We start from the raw sequence: 19229 nt of genomic DNA, 5'->3' as shown, positions 1-19229 counted from the left end.
TGTGCTCTTCCTCTAAATGTGAATTAAAATATTTATCATTCTCCAATAAACAATTTTCTGGTGACCTCAGTCTCTGGTGGAGCTACTTGGACCCCCCCAAACGAAGAAAGGTATGATTTTCAATGTCTATGCTAATCACTCAATTCATTTGGGGTCTCAATGTGGCAGGAACTGGTATTATAGTGCATTCCTACTCCACCCTTTAAACTTTTACAGGGAAAGCTACCATTTTACAAGAGACTGCAGATGTTGGAATTTGGAGTAATTTTAGGTAACACAGTGCCCGTGTCCCTTTCCAACACTTATGAGTCCACCTGAGTTCTAAATGGATTGTACGTGGTCAATCAGCAGCATCAACAGAGCTCTAGCAAGAGGCATTCCTCGCAGGTCAGCAGCAGTTATTTAAAAAGGGAGCTTCGAGAGCATTTGTCCATTGTACGTGATCTATCAGTGGCATCAGCGGAGCTCTATGAATTTAAAAAAAAGTACAGAAGGATAAGCAAAGCGGCCATTGTCGGGAGTAGAAGCGACGGACTTTGGCTCGGAGGAAACGTCAGCTGTGTAAAGCACCTGTTAAGGTTTCTTTTTTCTCCCCCTCTCTTACTGTGCCATTTAAATGGCTGTGGTGTGCTCTTCGTGCCAGATGTTGGAGAACTGGGAGACCCAGAGTCTCCCGGGGAACTATATCTGCGTGAAATGCATTCGGCAGCAGCTCCTTGAAGACTGGCAGTTAGAACAGAGCACTCCTGTGGCCATTTCCCTCAAAAATAAGTATACAGCTTTGGATACTTTCGTGGGGGGGGGGGCGACCTCCTGGGAGAATGCCACGGCGACCGGGTTAAAGGCACTGAGCACGGGTCCGTGGTGCAGAAGGGAAAGAGAGAGAGAAGAAGGGAGCGGTAGTGATAGGGGACTCGATAGTGAGGGGAACAGACAGGAAATTCTGTGGACATGAACAGGACACCCAGATGTATGTTGCCTCCCAGGTGCCAGGGTTAGGGATGTCTCAGATTGTGCCCACAACATTTTGGAGAGAGAGGAGGAGCAGCCAGATGTCTTGGTACATATTGGTACCAATGACATAGGAAGGAAAAGCAAAGAGTTCCTGAAAAGAGAACTTAAGAGAGCTAGCTAGAAAGCTGAGAAGCAGGACCACCTGGGTAGTAATTTCTGGATTGCTGCCTGTGTCACGTGCCAGTGAGGGTAGAAACAGGATGACTTGGCAGATAAATGAGTGGCTGAGAAACTGGTGCGGGGGGCAAGGCTTCAGGTTCTTGGGTAATTGGGGATCTCTTCAGGGAGAGGTATGACCTGTTCAAAAGTGATGGATTGCCCCTGAACCCGAGGGGGACCAATATTCTCATGGGCAGGTTTGTTAGAGCTGTTGGGGAGGGTTTAAACTAATTTGGCAGGGGGTGGGAACTGGAGTAAAGGGACTCAGGAAAGGACGGATGGTAAAAAAGTGAAGATAGGATGCTGCCAGATTGTCAGGAAGGGCAGGCAGGTGATGGGACTTCGTTGCAGCCAACAGGTTGAGTCTCAAATCATTAGGGATACAGAGTCAGAAAGGACAGTAAATAGAGTACTCACAAGTGCTGTATCTAAATGCAAGTAGTATAAGAAATAAGGTGGATGATCTTGTTGTAATATTACAGATTGCCAGGTATGATGTTGGGGCCATCACTGAATCGTGGCTGAAGGATGGTTGTAGTTGGGAGCTGAATGTCCAAGGTTACACATTATATCGGAGGGATAGGAAGGTAGGCAGAGGGGGTGGCGTGGCTCTACTGGTAAAGAATGGCATCAAATCAGTAGAAATATGTAACATAGGATCAGAAGATGTTAACATAGAAACAGAGAAAACCTACAGCACAATACAGGCCCTTTGGCCCACAAAGTTCACAAAGTTGTGCCGAACATGTGCCTACTTTAGAAATTACTAGGATTACCCATAGTCCTCTACTTTTCTAAGCTCCACGTACCTATCCAGAAGTCTCTTAAAGGACCCTATCGTATCCGCCTCCACCACCATTGCCGGCAGCCCATTCCACGCACTCACCACTCTCTGCATAAAAATCTTACCCCTGACATCTCCTCTGTACCTACTCCCAAGCACCTTAGACCTGTGCCCTCTTGTGGCAGCCATTTCAGCCTTGGGAAAAAGCCTCTGACTATCCACACAATCAATGCCTCTCATCATCTTATACACCTCTATCAGATCACCTCTCATCCTCCATCACTCCAAGGAGAAAGAGCTGAGTTCACTCAACCCATTTCCATAAGGCATGCTCCCCAATCTAGGCAACATCCTTGCAAATCTCCTCTGCACCCTTTCTATGGTTTCCACATTCTTCCTGTAGTGAGGTGACCAGAACTGAGCACAGTACTCCAAATGGGGTCTGACCAGGTTCCTATATAGCTGCAACATTACCTCTCAGCTCCTAAATTCAATTCCATGATTGATGAAGGCCAATACACCGTACGGCTTCTTAACCACAGAGTCAACCTGCACAGCTGCTTTGAGCGTCCTATGGACTCAGACCCCAAGATCCCTCTGATCCTCCACACTGTCAAGAGTCTTACCATTAACACTATATTCTGCCATCATATTTGACCTACCAAAATGAACCACTTCACACTTATCTGGGTTGAACGCCATCTGCCACTTCTCAGCCCAGTTTTGCATCCTGTCAATGTCCCGCTGCAACCTCTGACAGCCCTCCACACTATCCACAACACCCCCAACCTTTGTGTCATCAGCAAACTTACTAATCCATCCCTCCACTTTCTCATTCAGGTCATTTATAAAAATCACGAAGAGTAAGGGTCCCAGAAGAGTTCCCTGAGGCACACCACTGGTCACCATGCAGAATATGACCCATCTACAACCACTCTTTGCCTTCTGTGGGCAAGCCAGTTCTGGATCCACAAAGCAATGTCCCCTTGGATCCCATGCCTCCTTACTTTCTCAATAAGCCTTGTATGGGGTACCTTATCAAATGCCTTGCTGAAATCCATATACACTACATCTACTGCTCTAACTTCATCAACGTGTTTTGTCACATCCTCAAAAAATTCATTCAGGCTCATAAGGCACAACCTGCCCTTGACAAAGCCATGCTGACTATTCCTAATCATATTATACCTCTCCAAATGTTTGTAAATCCTGCCTCTCAGGATCTTCTCCATCAACTTACCAACCACTGAAGTAAGACTCACTGGCCTATAATTTCCTGGGCTATCTCTACTCTCTTTCCTGAATAAGGGAACAATATCTGTTGGCCTTATAACCTTCTAGATCTTTAACATTACCTAGCTCTCTGAACCTTTCATAAGCTTTTCTTTTCTTCTTGACTAGATTTATTACAGCCTTTGCACATCACGGTTCCTGTACCCTACCATAAATTCCCTGTCTCATTGGAACGTACCTATGCAGATTTCCACTCAAATATCCCCTGAACATTTGCCACATTTCTTCCATACCTTTCCCTGAGAACATCTGTTCCCAATTTAAGCTTCCAAGTTCCTGCCTGATAGCCTCATAATCCCCCTTACTCCAGTTAAACGCTTTTCTAACTTGTCTGTTCCTATCTCTGTTCAATGCTATTGTAAAGGAGATAGAATTATGATCACTATCTCCAAAATGCTCTCCCACTGAGAGATCTGACACCTGACCGGGTTCATTTCCCAATACCAAATCAAGTACAATCACTCTTGAATCCTTGTGGGTTGAGTTAAGAAACTGCAAGGATTAAAGGATGTTGATGGCAGTTACATACAGGCCTTTCAACAGTGGCTGGGAGGTGGACCACAGGTTGCAACAGGAAATAAAAAAGGCGAGTCAAAAGATCAATGTTGTGGTAGCCATGGAAGATTTTAACATAAAGGTCGATTGGGAAAATCAGGCTGATAATGGATCTCAAGAGAGTGAGTTTGTCGACTGGCTAAGAGATAGCTTTTTAGTGCAATTTGTCACTGAGCCTACTAGGGGATCAGCTGGATTGGGTGTTATGTAATGAACCGGAGGCGATTAGGGAGCTTAAGGTAAAACAACCCTTAGGAACCAGTGATCACAATATGATTGTGTTCAACTTGAAATTTGACAGGGAGAAAATAAAGTCTGATACAGTATAGCAGTGGAGTAAGGGAAATTACAGTGGTACGAGAGAGGAATTGGCCAGAGTAAATTGGAAGGAGCTGCTGGCAGGGCAGCGGAGCAGCAATGGCGTGCGTTTGTGGGAAAAATGAGGAAGGCGCAGGACATGTGTATTCCAAAAATGAAGAAATACTCAAATGGAAAAATAGTACAACCATGGCTGACAAGGGAAGTCAAAGCTATTGTAAAAGCAAAAGAAAGGGCATACAACAAAGCAAAAATTAGTGGGAAGGTAGAGGATTGGGAAGTTTTTAAAAACCTACAGAGAGCAACTAAAAAAAAATCATTACAAGGGAAAAGATGAAATAAGAATGTAGGCTAGCAAATAATATCAAAGTGGATAGTAAAAGTTTTTTCAAATATAGTAAAAATAAAAGAGAAATGAGAGTGGATATAGGACTGCTAGAAAATGAGGGAGGAGAACTAATAATGGGGGATAAGGAGATGGCTGCTGAACTAAATGAGTATTTTGCATCAGTCTTCACTGTGGAAGACACTCGCAATATGCCTGATGTTGTAGTGTGTGAAGGAAGAGAAGTAGGTGCAGTTACTGTTGCAAGAGAGAAGGTACTCAAAAAGCTGGAAGACCTAAAGATACTTAAGTCACCAGACCAGATAAACTGCCCCCTAGGGTTCTGAAAGAGGTAGCGTTAGAGATTGTGGCGGCATTAAAATGATCTTTCAAAAATCATTTGACTCTGGCACGGTGCCAGAGTACTGGAAAATTGCAAATGTCACTCCACTCTTTAAGAAAGGAAGAAGGCAGCAGCAAGGAAAATATAGACCAGTTAGGCTGACCTTAGTGGTTGGGAAGATGTTAGGGTCAATTGCTAAGGATGAGGTGATGAGTACTTGGTGACACAGACAAGATAGTGCAAAGTCAGCATGGTTTCCTTCAGGGAAAATCCTGCCTGATGAACCTGTTGGAATTCTTTCAGGAGATAACAAGTAGGATAGATAAAGGGGATGCAGTGTTGTATATTTAGACTTTCAGAAGGCTTTTGACAAGGTGTCACACGTGAGGCTGCTTACCAAGTTAAGAGCCCATGGTATTACAGGAAAGTTACTGATATGGATAGAGCATTGGCTGATTGGAAGGAGGCAGCAAGTGGGAATAAAAGGATCCTTTTCTGGTTGGCTGTCAGTGAGCAGTGGTGTTCCGCAGGGGTCGGTGTTGGGACCATTTCTTTTTATGCTGTATATCAATGATTTAGATGATGGAATAGATGGCTTTGTTGTCAAGTTTGCAGATGATATGAAGATTGGTGGAGGGGCAGGTTGTGTTGAGGAAACAGGTAGGATGCAGAAGGACTTAGATTAGGAGAATGGGCAAGAAAATTGCAAATGAAATACAATGTTGGAAAATGCATGGTCATGTACTTTGGTAGTAGAAATAAATGTGCAGACTATTTTCTAAACGGGGAGAAAATCGAGGAATCTGAGATGTAGAGGGACTTGGGAGTCCTTGTGCAGAACACCCTGAATGTTAACTTGTAGGTTGAGTCAGTGGCGAGGAAGGCAAATGCCATGTTAGCATTCATTTCAAGAGGACTAGAATACAAGAGCAGGGATGTGATGCTGAGGCTTTATAAGCACTGGTGAGGCCTCACTTTGAGTATTATGAACAGTTTTAGGCTCCTCATCATAGAAAAAATGTGCTGGCATTGGAGAGGGTCCAGAGGAGGTTTTCAAGGATCATTCCAGGAATGAAAGTGTTATTGTACAAGGAATGTTTGATGGCTCTGGGTCTGTACTCGCTGGAATTCAGAAGGATGAGGAGGGATCTCATTGAAACCTTTCGAATGTTGAAAGGCCTAGACAGAGCAGATGTGGAAAGGATGTTTCCCATGGTGGGAGAGTCTAGGACAAGAGGGCACAGCTTCAGGGTAGAGGGCCGACCTTTCAAAATAAAGAGTGGAGAAATTTCTTTAGCCAAAGGGTGGTGAATTTGTGGAATTTGTTGCCATATGCAGCTGTGGAGACCAGGTCGTTGGGTGTATTTAAGGCAGAGATTGATAGGTTCTTGATTGGACATTATGGGGTAATGAAAGGTTATGGGGAGAAGGCTGGGAACTGGGGTTGAGGAGGAGATACAAAAAAAGGATCAGCCATGATTAAATGGTGGAGCAGACCCAATGGGCCAGATGGCCTCATTCTGCTCCTATGTCTTATGATCTTATGGGTTCTCCCTCCTTTTGCTCATATTTCCAGTCTCCATCTGCCATCACCCACACATCAATTCATGTAGGTCTCTTCTCCCCCATCTGTTTCCACCTGCCTATTAACTTTCAGCTATATGGTTCAACTTATTACTATCCAGTCTATAAACACCCTTTCCCCCTTCTGGCTCTTTCTGCCAATCTTTCTTTCCTTCACATAGTTCCATCTATCATCTACCAGCCCTTGTCTCAACCTTCCCCCCTCACCTCTTTGTACTGACTCTTCCTTTTGTGCCCTCAGTCCTGATGCAGGGTTTCAACCCAAAATGCTGATGATCCCTTTGTCTCCACATACTACACTGAACCCACTAGGTTCCTCTATAGTTTGCCTTTTGCTACATTTTAAATGAAGACTTTAGTTGGTACAACCACTGTATCTCTCTTTTCTAGGATAAATGCTTAATAATCCTTCTGAATGTGTGTGGAAAATGCATGAAGAGACATGGATATAGGCTTACATTATCTTGCTGGGTGATTTTTTAAAATGTAAACTATACTATAAAATTAAGTCAATTATCATATGATACATCCCACAAGAATAAATACTGATCAACTGTACACTAATGACAGAATTACAAGTGACGCCTGTGCAGGAGAAAATGGGGCCTCCGGGTAAATTAACAGAGACACGTTTAACAACAATTAGTCTGCAAAGATCCAACATACTTCGCAAGATGTTATTTAAGCATTTGTTCTGGGTTTTGACCTAAGCTACTGAACTTGATCCTGTAGATGAAAATTCCCCTGCCAAGCATCGCCATCTGCAGTTCCTCCACACCTGTACATAGTTGCTCTGAATGCACGGGGCCTGTCTGGCTGGGCTGTAGCATGACAGCTTCAAGAGGTGTGATCAGTTTGGTGGCAGAATTTTTGGCAATAATGATTCAATCCACCCCAAAGCAACCCTGAAGAGCTTAACAGCCACGCAAACCCCATCAACTGTAAACACTGTGAGGGGTTTTAACATACTAAGATATCTTTAACAGTATTGATACAATACAAAAGTACTGACAGTACACCAGTAGTGGAAAGAAGGGAGCTGTTCCAGTTGGATGGGCTCCTCCTGATGCCTGGTGAATCGCATAACTAGTGCTGTGGATAGGGCTTTAAATTAAGTAGTAGAGGGGAGATGGGATCAACAGAATGGAAAAATACAAATAAAGTAAAAAGGGAAGGAGTGCAGCAGAGGTTACTGAGGTGTCCAGAATTATGGATTTATTTATTAAGCGTGGGGTGGGGGGGGGTGGAGGTTAGTTCAACAGACTAGGAAAAAAATGTTTCAAGTAAAAGGGATGGAGAGTGCAGCAAAGGTGATTGAAGCTGAGTTCTCCAGAGGTTGGTGTTGGGTTTGCAACATTTCACATTATACATTCATGATCTGGATGATAGATCTGATGGCTTTGTGGCAAGTTTGCACACGATACAAAGATAGATCACGGGGCAGGAAGTGTTGTGGAAGCAGGCAGTCAGCAGAATGGCTTGCACAGGTTGAGAAATGGGCAATGAAATGGAAGACGGACAACAGAGTAGGAAAGTTTATGGTCATTCACTTTAGTTGAAGGAATAAAGGCATAGCCCATGTTCTAAATGGAAGGAGAATTCAGAAATCAAAGACATAAGGGAATTGGAAGTCTTAATACCCTAGAAGCTAACTTTCAGGTTGATTCAGTAGTAAAGAAAGCAAATACAATGTCAGCATTCATTCTGAGAAGACTAAAATATAAATGGATGTAATCCTGAGGCTTCATAAGGCCTTATTCTTACCACATTTGGAGTATTGTGAGTAGTGGGTCTCACACCAAAGGGAGGATGTGCTGACACTGGAGAGGGTCCAGAACAGGTTTACAAGAAAGATCTTGGGGTTGAAAGAGTTATCGTATTAGGAGCATTTGCTGGTTCCGGGTCTATACTCACTGGCTTACACATGGTACTTACTGTACTTCTGCCCTTACGTCTTATGGTCTTAACAGCACTGGAGGAGAGTGACAGATTTAGCATGCCACGTCAATCAAGGAAGAAACACAAGGTGATAAGTGAAACCGGGAGTGAGGGAGGGCTGGAGCGGCCATGGAAGGAAGAAAAGTGGGTGGAGCACCAGAGGGAGGTGATGGGCAGGTAAGGTGATAAGGTGTGAGAGGGAAGTGGGGATGGGGAATGGAGAAGCGGGGGGCGGGGGGTAGATGCATAACCAGAATTTCAAGAAATCCGTGTTCATGCTATCAGGATGGAGGCTACCCAGACAGAATATAAGGTGTTGTTCCTCTAACCTGAGTGTAGCCTCACCACAACAGTAGGGGAGGCCATGGTCTGACATGTCTGAATAGGAATTGAAGTGGAATTAAAATGGATGGCCACTGGGAGATCCCGGTTTTCTGATGGGTGGAGCATAGGTGCTTGGCGAAGTGGTCTTCCAATCTATATTGGGTCTCATCGATTTTTAGTAGGCCACACCAGGACCATCTTATACAGTAGATGACCCCCAACAGACTCACAGGTGAAGCTTTGCCTCACCTGGAAGGACTGTTTGAATCAGTCTTATATTTATATTTATTCAAGGAGCACTGGGATACTTTACTAAAAGTTTTTATTGTTTTTATTTGGTGTCTTTGGTGCAATCAGTTGTCAACCTGTGCTGCTTCAAATTTACCTGATCATATCACATATTGGTAACTGTTTAATGATGTAAAAGAAAACACTATTCATCATACACTTATTCTTATCTATATTAAATGTATTCATTTATGCATATAAGAGATTCTGCAATGTTAGGAATCATCTTTAAAAAGTGAAATATATTAATCACTTTTCAAAAATCAACTTCATTAACTTTATTTAACTTCAAATTCCTAATACATTTATTACAATACACATATTAGGAACTTGTTGTTGATGTGACATGCAACAAAAAATAACAACATGAAACAATTATACGGAATAAAGAATTATATAAAATTAGAGATTAAAGTATGGATATTAAATAAAATCTGCATAAATACCAGCTTGTAATTTCAATGTAAACAGCACTTACATAATTTTAATGACAACATTTTGAACATGAGTGATAAACATGGTTAGTACACATTTTGTAATAAGTAAATTTGAGAACTGAGGCAACAATTTACTCATATAGACATTGGTAATTTACTCTCATGGACACAAATGGTCTGTATGTCAGTATACAACAATGTAATAATTTTCTGCCTGTGAATTTGCAGCCTGATGCCATTCGAGAGGACATGGAAAATAAAAGCATATCATCGGACAGTCAGCAGTTGTAGTGCAAGACACAAAGCCTACTTTTCAGGTCAATGACCATCTTAACCTTTTATCAATGCAGGACAAAAAAAATTGATCTAAGACTTCCATTTTCTTAAGTTAAATTATAACTTAATTTATAGTTATATTAATGATAAAAATTGCATATTTTTATTAATGTAAAGGGCATGACATTTCCTGTTTCTTGTTGTATTTACATTATGTCTAACATAGGTACAGTCTAACTTGATAGCTTACTGAATCCCATTATAATATGTACATAATAATAAATAGGGTACAATCAAGATATTAGGTATTTGTTGCGTTGTACTATTTATTTTTATATTTGTTCTAAAACTACATTTTTGTCTAAGACATTTTAGCTAAGACAAAAACTAAAATGTAGTATCACAGCAAATATAAAAATCAATGGAACAACTAACACTTAATATTTTGACTGCCCATTCTTTATTTTGCTATACATCGTATAATGCTTCAGAAAATTACCAAACTACACACTATATTTTGCCAATTCCTTGCTACTGCTGATGCCTTTCACTTACGACACTGGGACTACAAACGGAGTGTAGGAGTCATAGAACATAGAATAGTACAGCACAGTACAGGCCCTTCGGCCCACAATGTTGTGTCGACCCTCAAACCCTGCCTCCCATACAACCCCCCACCTTAAATTCCTCCATATACCTGTCTAGTAGTCTCTTAAACATCACTAGTGTATCTGCCTCCACCACTGACTCAGGCAGTGCATTCCACGCACCAACCACTCTCTGAGTAAAAAACCTTCCTCTAATATCCCCCTTGAACTTCCCACCCCTTACCTTAAAGCCATGTCCTCTTATATTGAGCAGTGGTGCCCTGGGGAAGAGGCGCTGGCTATCCACTTTATCTATTTCTCTTAATATCTTGTACACCTCTATCATGTCTCCTTTAATCCTCCTTCTCTCCAAAGAGTAAAGCCCTAGCTCCCTTAATCTCTGATCATGATCCATACTCTCTAAACCAGGCAGCATCCTGGTAAATCTCCTCTGTACCCTTTCCAATGCTTCCACATCCTTCCTATAGTGAGGTGACCAGAACTGGACACAGTACTCCAAAAGTGTGGCCTAACCAGAGTTTTATAGAGATGCATCATTACATCGCGACTCTTAAACTCTATCCCTCGACTTATGAAAAAGCTAACACCCCATAAGCTTTCTTAACTACCCTATCTACCTGTGAGGCAACTTTCAGAGATCTGTGGACATGTACCCCAAGATCCCTCTGCTCCTCCACACTGCCAAGTATCCTGCCATTTACTTTGTACTCTGCCTTGGAGTTTGTTCTTCCAAAGTGTACCACCTCACACTTCTCTGGGTTGAACTCCATCTGCCACTTCTCAGCCCACTTCTTCATCCTATCAATGTCTCTCTGCAATCTTCGGCAATCCTCTACACTATCTACAACACCACCAACCTTTGTGTCGTCTGCAAACTTGCCAACCCACCCTTCTACCCCCACATCCAGGTTGTTAATAAAAATCACGAAAAGTAGAGGTCCCAGAACAGATCCTTGTGGGACACTACTAGTCACAGCCCTCCAATCTGAATGTACTCCCTCCACCATGACCCTCTGCCTTCTGCAGGCAAGCCAATTCTGAATCCACCTGGCCAAACTTCCCTGGATCCCATGCCTTCTGACTTTCTGAATAAGCTTACCGTGTGGAACCTTGTCAAATGCCTTACTAAAATCCATATAGATCACATCCACTGCACTACCCTCATCTATATGCCTGGTCACCTCCTCAAAGAACTCTATCAGGCTTGTTAGACATGATCTGCCCTTCACAAAGCCGTGCTGACTGTCCCTGATTAGACCATGATTCTCTAAATGCCCACAGATCCTATCTCTAAGAATCTTTTCCAACAGTTTTCCCACCACAGATGTAAGGCTTACTGGTCTATAATTACCAGTAGGGGACAGAGGGTCCAGTGAGATGGAGGAACTGAGGGAATACATGTTAGTAGGGAAGTGGTGTTAGGTAAATTGAAGGGATTAAAGGCAGATAAATCCCCAGGGCCAGATGGTCTGCATCCCAGAGTGCTTAAGGAAGTAGCCCAAGAAATAGTGGATGCATTAGTGATAATTTTTCAGAACTCTTTAGATTCTGGACTAGTTCCTGAGGATTGGAGAGTGGCTAATGTAACCCCACTTTTTAAAAAAGGAGGGAGAGAGAAACCGGGGAATTATAGACCGGTTAGCCTGACATCGGTGGTGGGGAAAATGCTAGAGTCAGTTATCAAAGATGTGATAACAGCACATATGGAAAGTGGTGAAATCATCGGACAAAGTCAGCATGGATTTGTGAAAGGAAAATCATGTCTGACGAATCTCATAGAATTTTTTGAGGATGTAACTAGTAGAGTGGATAGGGGAGAACCAGTGGATGTGGTATATTTGGATTTTCAAAAGGCTTTTGACAAGGTCCCACACAGGAGATTAGTGTGCAAACTTAAAGCACATGGTATTGAGGGTAAGGTATTGATGTGGATAGAGAATTGGTTGGCAGACAGGAAGCAAAGAGTGGGAATAAACGGGACCTTTTCAGAATGGCAGGCAGTGACTAGTGGGGTACTGCAAGGCTCAGTGCTGGGACCCCAGTTGTTTACAATATATATATTAATGACTTAGATGAGGGAATTAAATGCAGCATCTCTAAGTTTGCGGATCACACGACGCTGGGCGGCAGTGTTAGCTGTGAGGAGGATGCTAAGAGGATGCAGGGTGACTTGGATAGGTTGGGTGAGTGGGCAAATTCATATGGCAGATGCAATTTAATGTGGATAAATGTGAAGTTATCCACTTTGGTGGCAAAAATAGGAAAACAGATTATTATCTGAATGGTGGCCGATTAGGCAAAGGGGAGGTGCAACGAGACCTGGGTGTCATTATACACCAGTCATTGAAAGTGGGCATGCAGGTACAGCAGGCGGTGAAAAAGGTGAATGGTATGCTGGCATTCATAGCAAGAGGATTCGAGTACAGGAGCAGGGAGGTACTACTGCAGTTGTACAAGGCCTTGGTAAGACCACACCTGGAGTATTGTGTGCAGTTTTGGTCCCCTAATCTGAGGAAAGACATCCTTGCCATAGAGGGAGTACAAAGAAGGTTCACCAGATTGATTCCTGGGATGGCAGGACTTTCATATGATGAAAGACTGGATCGACTAGGCTTATACTCGTTGGAATTTAGAAGATTGAGGGGGGATCTTATTGAAACATATAAAATCCTAAAGGGATTGGACAGGCTAGAGGCAGGAAGATTGTTCCCGATGTTGGAGAAGTCCAGAACGAGGGGTCACAGTTTGAGGATAAAGGGGAAGCCTTTTAGGACCGAGATTAGGAAAAACTTCTTCACACAGAGAGTGGTGAATCTGTGGAATTCTCTGCCACAGGAAACAGTTGAGGCCAGTTCATTGGCTATATTTAAGAGGGAGTTAGATATGGCCCTTGTGGCTAAAGGGATCAGGGGGTATGGGGGGAAGGCTGGTACACGGTTCTGAGTTGGATGATCAGCCATGGTCGTACTCAATGGCGGTGCAGGCTCGAAGGGCCGAATGGCCTACTCCTGCACCTATTTTCTATGTTTCTATGTTACCTGGACTATCCCTACTACCTTTTTTGAACAAGTGGACAACATTCACCTCCCTCCAATCCTCCAGTACCATTCCCCTGGACAACGAGGACATAAAGACTCACAACACTAGCAGAACTTCTGAGAGTTAATCCCTCCATTGCCATGTTCAAGTAAGATAATATCATTATACATGCCAGTAGGAAGATCCATGACTTTGGGAGATATGTCGAAGAGGAACCGTGGCCCTACTAGAGATCCTCAGGTGAACCATAAATATATTTAATATTAGTCCAAAGAAGAGCAGGAGATCTATAACTCATACAGTGAACTCTTAACCAAGAAAGCTTATCTGACCAGTATCATGTTGCAACTTATAGATATTAAATTGTCATTCAATTTTCCAACAGTGCTATATAGTGATCCCACTTCAGAGTTATTTAATTAGCTGTAAAGTACTTTGGGATCCCAAGCTCATGAAAGCTACCTTAAAAATGTAAGCAATTCTTTTCTTCATTGTAAAGATATACATTATGAATGTAATTTGTTGTGCCAAATCTACTTTTTAATTTAATTCCATAATCAGTTCAATAACTCCAGGCAAGATGCAATACAACAAATTAATATTAAAATGTTTTAATCGATAATAAAATGATATACGAGTTATTTTGAAAATATAAGATTCAGGACAGATAGATGTTAATACTGAACTGCAAAAGTCCTTTAATTTTATTACAATGCCATTTTAAAATAAATTAGTTAATTTAGCACATTCAAATTCTTTTGAAGCAATGAGAAAACAGCCTTTGACAAGATTGCATTAATTGACTAGCTCAAATTTATTATTAGTACAGTACTCAAAAGCTTTTTTTTTTACAGATCAAAGGACTCACAGTAGACAGTAAGGCAGTTGTTTCAGTTTCCTTGTTTTCTTAAAACTTTTATGAAAAATATTTTTATAATCATTATCTCTAAGCTGCCTTCATTTTCAAGTCAATTCAATGGTGAGAATAACTGGCTTAGCACAAATTGTGTTCAATTGTCAATAAATTTACCTGAGAGAATTTCACCTGAAAGAATCTCACATTTTTCTAGAAAGCATATTTCATTACAAAACATCTGTCTAACTGTGAAATGCAATGTAAAGAATTCAACAGCCACATCAGATTACAACATCTTAAATTAGAAGCACCAGAGATTCTGCAGGTACTGGAAAATTTCCAGCGCAATATACACAAAATGCAGGAGCAATTCAGGAGGTAAGGCAGCATCCATGGAAATAAATAAACAGTTGACATTTTGGGCAGAGACCTTTCATCAGGACTGGAAAGGAAGGGGGAAGATACCAGAATAAAAAGCTGGGGGAAAGGAAGGAGGACAAGGTAGAAGGTGATAGGTAAAGCCAGGTGGTTGGGAAAGGTAAAGGACTGGAGAATAAGAGATCTGACAGGAGAGGAGAGTGGACTACGGGAGAAAGGGAAGAAGAAGGGGCACCATGGGAGGTTAATAGGCAGGCGAGAAGAGACCAGAGGCCAGAGTGGGGTAAAAGAGAAGAGGCAATGAGGAGGGGGATAAATTACCAGAAGGAGAAATCGATGTTCATGCCATCAGGTTGGAGGTTACCGACAAAATATGAGGTGTTGCTCCTCCACCCTGAGGGTGGCCTCATCATGGCAAAAAGACCAATATATCAGAATGCGAATGAGGATAGAAATTAAAATGTTTGGCCACCAGGAAATTCTGCTTTTGGTGGACAGAGCCAAGGTGTTTAAATTATATCTGCTGTCCTTTCAAAAATGATCTTTACAAATACTATTTAACCAGAGTAGTTAACTACTTCCAGAGAACAACCACATGCAAACAAGACTGCAACACGATACTAGATTTAGACAAAGCTATTTGAAAACAGAAATTAAAATTGTGTCACTGGGAACCAAACTTCAAATATTTAAATACTAAATATTGCCTAACTTTAAGAAAGCTACCTTGAAGATTTAGCCATCTCAGTAGTGTAGATTACATTTCCCTCAATGTCAGTTGCAACCAGAAGTCAAGATGATCTTTGGAATTCTTACTGACAGCAAACCATGAGGTAAAAAGCTCAACATGTTTTAACTTTGTAATCATCACTAAAGAACCATGTATCATTCACAGCACCTTATGGATTCTTCATTTAATTGTGTACAAGCTTAACCCAGAAAATGAATGTTCTCCATTCTTCCAACAATACAAATCCACACCCTTTCCTCTATTCCCCATTCTGCCCTTTTACCTCTTCTCACCTGTCTATTACTTCTCCCTGGGTTCCCTCCACTTTCCTTCTCTCCAATGGACCACTCTCCTCTTTTATTAGAGCCCTTCTTCTCTAGCTTTTGATCTTTCCCATGCACTTGACTTCACTTATCACTACCCCCCACCTTTCAATTCTGGCACCTTGCCTCTTCCTTCTCAGTCCTGAAGAAGGGTCTTGGCTCAAAACGTTGACTGTTTATTCATTCCTTAGATGCTGCCCGACCCGCTGAGTTCCTTCAGCATTTTGTGTGCATTAACAATTGAAAGTTATTTCTTCCCAGTTTCTGTGGGAATATTAGCAAATAAAATTGATTATTATTGATTTCCTAATCACTTTTTTGATTGACTTTTCACAAAGGTGTTTGGACTGGAGGGCTTCAGTTATGAGGAGAGACTAGCCTGGCTGGGGCTGTTTTCCCTGGAACAAGGAAGGCTGAGGATTGGCCTTAGAGAGTGTTCTAACCTCATGAGGAGCATAAATTAGGTGAGCAGACACAATCTTCTTCCTAGGGCCAGAGAATCTAAAATCAAAGGGCATAGATTTAAAGTGAGAGGGGAAAAGAGGATCTGGGAGGAATATCTTTTCCAGGCAGAGGGTGGTGAGTATACAGAATGAGGAGCCAGAAAACATGCAGAGCTCAGTATAACTGCAACATTTTAAAAAACAATTTGACAGATTCATGATTAGGAAAGGTTAAGAGTTAAATGTGTCAATTGCAGACAAATGGAACTAGCTCAGAAAGAAATCTTGGTCGGCGTGGACATGGTGGACCAAAGGGCCTATATTCATGCTGAATAACTATGACTTTATGAAATAAGAGGTAAGTGGTTTCTTTGGATCAAATGTATTAGGAAAGAAAGCAAAAAAAAAGGATTAAATGCAAAATTAGAATCTGGAATGCAATTAACAATTAGTTTAGGAAACCATCACAAAAGTACAAGTGCTAAACTTCGTACTTATCAGCTTGATTATCTTAAATATGTGATTTGACAGTGCCTAGTACAAAAATTTCACACAGAATTCAGACTGAATATGAAATGAAAAGAAAGAAAACACCTTTTATGATCTTAGAACACATCAAAACATTTTACAGCCAATCAAATACTTTAAAATGTAGCTACTGTTGTCATTTAGAAACTAAAAAGCCATTGTTAGCACAGTCAACATCAAAAGCAGCAATGTGCCAATGACTAGATATTCTGTTTTAATGATATTTGTTCTAAAGATACCTGCTTATCATAAGAACTGTCTACCTCTGAGGGCATGTGAACCTTGGCTTAATATCTCAACTGAAACATAGCACTACCAACGCTTCAGCTGTCTCTCAACATTGTAGTAACCTAGATTTTGTGTTCAAGTCTCGGCTGTGAGATTTGAATGCACAATTATTTGACACTGACACGAGACTACTTCCAAGTAAACTAAAAAGGGTAAAATTTCACAAACCCTGCACAGAAAATGTAAATGTTATTCTATCTCTTTTAAATAACAAATATTCATCAAAGATATATGGTATTGAAAGATACTGTCAGCAACATAAGGATGCATGTATAGATTGCCTTCAAAGTACAAAGTACAACAAAGCACTTTACAGAGCAGAAGCAGATGCTCAATAGGAGCAAAAGACTTCAGAATGACAGCCAAGCTCAAGGCTGCAAAGCCATGTTTTGAGCAGCATTTTAAATGCAGTGCAATAAATTGTAAAATGGGCAGGCTTAGAGTGGGAATTTCAAAAAGGAGGTTTAAGACTGATGAAAGCTTTGTCAATGGAAGACTGAACAGCAAAGGCCAAGAGAAAGGGTTGGGACAGTTTGCAAGTACAGGATAATGCAATATTTAAGAGTAGGTGCAAACTTTCAATCTATTATTTTCGGAGACAGGTATCAATGCACGTCTATCATTCAGTACCAGATGAACAGAAGTTTCCTCCAACATCATGAAGATCAAATTCCTTGTTTTCCACTCTACCAAAATGTGTTACCTAACAAGTGACTCCAATTTACTCCCTAACAACTAAGTTAAATTAGTCTTCTTCTAACACTGGTGTTGCATGCAAAATTGAGATGAGTATTTGATTATATATCTGCTTCATTACCCAGATGAGCTTCTTTAACCTCGATGATTTGGCTCAATTTCAACCCAGCCTTAGACCATTTGCTTCTGAAATTTAAACATTTTAGTACTGCTAACTTTGACTATTCCAGTCCTCTCCTCACCAGCCTCTCACCTCCTATCCTACATAAACTGGAGCTCCTCCATAACTCTGCAACCTGTGCTGGCTGGCCTGCATGGGCTTCCAACCTATCTGTGCTCAATCTTAAAATGTGCATGCTTATTTTCAAATTTCACTGCAATCTCACTGCTCTCTATCTCTTCGACCTCCTCTAGCTTTACTTTCTTTCAAGATTACAGTTCACCAATTCCATCTTCTTGAATATCTGTCTTGAACATCTGCTCATTACTGAGAACTACCTAGGCTCTAAGGTTTTGAATTTCCTCCATACACTAGTCTGCTTCTACACTTCTCTCCCTTCTGTTAAGTTTCTTTAAAAACTCTCTTTCACCATCTACAGGTGGCCCTCGTTTTCCGAACGTTCGCTTTACGACACCTCGCTGTTACAAAAGACCTACATTAGTTACCTGTTTTCACTAACAGCAGGTGTTTTCACTGTTATGAAAAAAGGCAGCGTGTGAAAAAGTGAAAAAAAGCGAAAAAAAGCAGCACGTGATAAAAGGCAGCGCGTGGCTGAACGGCCAAGCTCCTCCCCCGGAACTGCATTCTAGCCAGCATTGCTTAAACACGTGCTTTATCTCGATTTATTTTGTGCATCCGTTAGCAAGATGAGTTCTAAGGTATCGGAAAAGCCTAAAAGAGCTCGTAAGGGTACTACACTTAGCGTAAAACTAGACATAATTAAGCATTTCGATCGTGGTGAACGAAGTAAGGACATTGTCTGCGCGTTCAACTCGCCTGCGTCCACCACTTGCACTATTTATACACAGAGAGAAAGAATTTTGAAAGCTGCTGATGTTACTGTTGGTTTTGCTCATAGCAAAGTGGTCTCTCTTGGTCGGAATCCAATAATAGATAAAATGGAAAGTCTATTGATTGAGTGGATTGATGGGTGTACAAAGCGTGGTGTTCCGTTAAGTTTTCTTATACTTAAGGTTAAATCAGTCAGTCTTTTTAATAAGCTGAAACAGAAAGCACTGGATGATGGTGATGAAAGTGGAATTTAAAAGTAGTCATGGGTGGTTTGATCGGTTTCTGAGGCGAGGGCAGCTTCATAGTTTAAGCAGTGGTCCCCAACCTCCGGGCTGCGGACTGATACACTGCCGTGAAGAATGCAGCGGTAGTCGGAACGCACCCAGCACATCTTTAAGAAAGCCAAAATAAACAAGCTAATTAATTAGGTGCCGCCCGGCACGTAAATGTTGGCCCAGATCAGAGGCGATTGCCGATTGCGTCAGGTGGTTATTTGTATAAGCAAGTGTTTAACTGTGACAAAACTGCAACTTATTGGAGTCTTCCCGATTCCAGTAAGTGAAACTACACTGTACATACATTATTTCTACTTTATATAGGCTGTGTATTTTTATGTGTTATTTGGTATGATTTGGCAGCTTCATTGCTTAAAGGTTACTGGAGAGAGTGTTTCTGCTGAGAGCGCTTCCG

At 41.6% G+C, this 19229-nt stretch overlaps 1 long non-coding RNA gene across 2 annotated transcripts in view; it reads right to left on the bottom strand.

Moving 5' to 3' along the window:
- Positions 1-19229, bottom strand: part of LOC134356483 (uncharacterized) — a 108814-nt gene that overhangs the window by 70409 nt on the left and 19176 nt on the right. Inside the window, exon 4 of one of the 2 annotated variants that reach the window (XR_010020361.1) lies at positions 9358-9591. The exons of the other annotated variant lie outside the window; for it this stretch is intronic. This is a non-coding gene — a long non-coding RNA (uncharacterized LOC134356483). Of the gene's footprint in view, positions 1-9357; positions 9592-19229 lie in introns of those variants that run through there. 2 annotated transcript variants of the gene reach the window in all.

The sequence above is a fragment of the Mobula hypostoma genome, chromosome 14 (assembly GCF_963921235.1).
Source record: "Mobula hypostoma chromosome 14, sMobHyp1.1, whole genome shotgun sequence".
NCBI lineage: Eukaryota > Metazoa > Chordata > Chondrichthyes > Myliobatiformes > Myliobatidae > Mobula > Mobula hypostoma.
This window is presented reverse-complemented; position numbering and strand designations above follow the sequence as displayed.